The following is a 3316-nucleotide window of genomic DNA, read 5'->3' on the forward strand; positions in this document are numbered from 1 at the left end:
ACACACACACACACACACACACACACACACACACACACACACACACACACACACACACACACACACACACACACACACACATACACACACACACACACACACACACACACACACACATGTGCTTACACACACACACACACACACGTGCTTACACACACACACACACACACACACACACACACATACACACATGCACACACACAAACACGCAAACATACACACACATATGCACATGCACACACGCACGAACGGACACACACACACACACACACCCACACACACAGACCCACCAAGCAAATACCACACCGTACTGTCTAGATGTCTACTCAGCTTTATTCAATGCCAATAAAATATGCACAAAACAAATTCACAGCATAAGCATAAATGGCTTTAGCTAAACACACAGGACACTTACACTTAAAATCTCAATATTTAATTCTGAATATTATTTACATACTAAATATATGGTTTTTCATTACATTTAAATACTATATAAATATTTTTAAATAAAATTTTTTTATAATTTCAAAACTAAATATTTTACTAAATATTATTATTATTAAATATTTTATTTATGTTAGTAAATAATTTTAATATTATTTCAATATTAACACCAACATGATTTATATCCAATAAAAAAGCACACACACACACACACACACACACACCCACGCACACACACAGAATTCACCTGCACACCCTGATAATTTCTCTCTCCCTCTCTCTCTCTCTCTCTCTCTCTCTCACACACACACACACACACACACACACACACACACACACACACACACACACACACACACACACACACACACACACAATAACCCTAAACCTAAACCAAACATTCACTTTAGAGGAAAGTTTTATAGATGTGCACCCACACACACACATAGTTCCTGTTTAATAAATGTACGTAAACTACAGGTGTTATTTTTCCCCCTTTGTCTCTGTAAAACATTTTGTTCATCTGTTCATGAGCATGGTGTTTATCAACTTGTTGAACAACACACCCTAAACTTGGTCTTCAGGCCTCTAGTGCACACACACTGACATGCGGTGATCATGCACACAGAGTGTGTTCAAGACCATTCTGTTTACAGCATATCTATTCATAGATACGGGTGCTGCTCTCTAGCCTTTCAGTCACACACGCACACACACACACACACGCACACACACACGCACATGCACACACGCACACAGTCACACACACACGCACACAGTCACACACACACACACACACACACACACACACACACACACACACACACACACACACACACACACACACACACACACACACACACACACACACACACATATGCTTAGAGGTTCCACATTAGAACAGTGGTGATTGCATACAGATTTCTCGACCAGGACTGACTGACCTGGGAAAATGACTCATTCATACACCACTTCCCCTGAACACACGTGTACACACACACACACACACACACACACACACACACACACACACACTCAGAGCTACTAGTACAGGCCCCTTTGTTGACATGTGCAGCTGTGTTTTCTGTAAGTGTTGCAGCAAAATGATGTGTGTTGTAAAGTGATTAGCCGGATAAAAACAGCCTGTACCAGCAGGTAACAGCAGCCGTTACTCGGTACAGCTTTCAGGAAACACTGTGTGCTGTAGCAGGGGAGCAGCAGACTGAGAATGAGTCAGAAAATCCTCTCTCTCTCTCTCTCTCTCTCTCTCACACACACACACACACACACACATTCCTATTAGCAGAATCAGTGTATGTATATTTTATGGTTCATGATTTCTGCTCATACAGCTGGAGGGATGGATGAAAGATTAAGGAAGTGGGATGAAGTGTGAGGGACAAATTGTACAGACAGAGGACACCACACTGTCCCCTCTAAAGACAGGACACCGCACTCCCCCCTCTAAAGACAGGACACCTCACTCTCCCCTCTAAAGACAGGACACAAATCTCTCCCCTCTAAAGACAGGACACAAAACTCTCCCCTCTAAAAAGAGGACACCACACTCTCCCTTGTAAAGAGAGGACACCACACTCCCCCCTATAAAGAGAAGACATCACATTCTCCCTTCTAAACAGAGGACACCTCACTCTCCCCTCTAAAGAAAGGACACAGCACTCTCCCTTGTAAAGAGAGGACACCACACTCCCCCCTATAAAGAGAGGACATCACATTCTCCCCACTAAAGACAGGACACCTCACTCTTCCCTCTAAAGACAGGACACCTCACTCTCCCCTCTAAAGACAGGACACCTCACTCTCCCCTCTAAAGAGGACACCTCACTCTCCACACCACACTGGAGAACACATTCTCTCCTCAGACAGAAGACACCACATCATCTCCAAATCTCATTTCATTATACAAAGGAGGACAATCATGGACACAAATCTCTCCCCTCTAAAGAAAGGACACCGCACTCTCCCCTCTAAAGACAGGACACCACACTCTCCCTTGTAAAGAGAGGACACCACACTCCCCCCTATAAAGAGGACACACCACTCTCCCCTGTAAAGAAAGGACACAGCCCTCTCCCCTCTAAAGAGGACACATCACTCTCCCCTCCAAAGACAGGACACCACACTCTCCCCTCTAAAGAGGACACCACACTCTCCCCTCTAAAGAGGACACCACACTCTCCCCTCTAAAGAAAGGACACCTCACTCTCCCCTCTAAAGAGGACACCTCACTCTCCCCTCTAAAGAGGACACATCACTCTCCCCTCTAAAGACAGGACACCTCACTCTCCCCTCTAAACAGAGGACACCTCACTCTCCCCTCTAAAGACAGGACACCACAGTCTCCCCTCTAAAGAAAGGACACAGCACTCTCCCCTCTAAAGACAGGACACCACACTCCCCCTCTAAACAGAGGACACTTCACTCTCCCCTCTAAAGACAGGACACCACACTCTCCCCTCTAAACAGAGGACACCTCACTCTCCCCTCTAAAGACAGGACACCACAGTCTCCCCTCTAAAGAAAGGACACAGCACTCTCCCCTCTAAAGACAGGACACCATACTCTCCCCTCTAAAGAGGACACCTCACTCTCCCCTCTAAAGACAGGACACCTCACTCTCCCCTCTAAAGACAGGACACCACACTCCCCCTCTAAACAGAGGACACTTCACTCTCCCCTCTAAAGACAGGACACAGCACTCTCCCCTCTAAAGACAGGACACCTCACTCTCCCCTCTAAAGACAGGACACCTCACTCTACCCTCTAAAGAAAGGACACAGCACTCTCCCCTCTAAAGACAGGACACCACACTCCCCCTCTAAACAGAGGACACCTCACTCTCCCCTCTAAA

Source organism: Brachyhypopomus gauderio, unplaced genomic scaffold (assembly GCF_052324685.1).
Source record: "Brachyhypopomus gauderio isolate BG-103 unplaced genomic scaffold, BGAUD_0.2 sc260, whole genome shotgun sequence".
Taxonomy (NCBI): domain Eukaryota; kingdom Metazoa; phylum Chordata; class Actinopteri; order Gymnotiformes; family Hypopomidae; genus Brachyhypopomus; species Brachyhypopomus gauderio.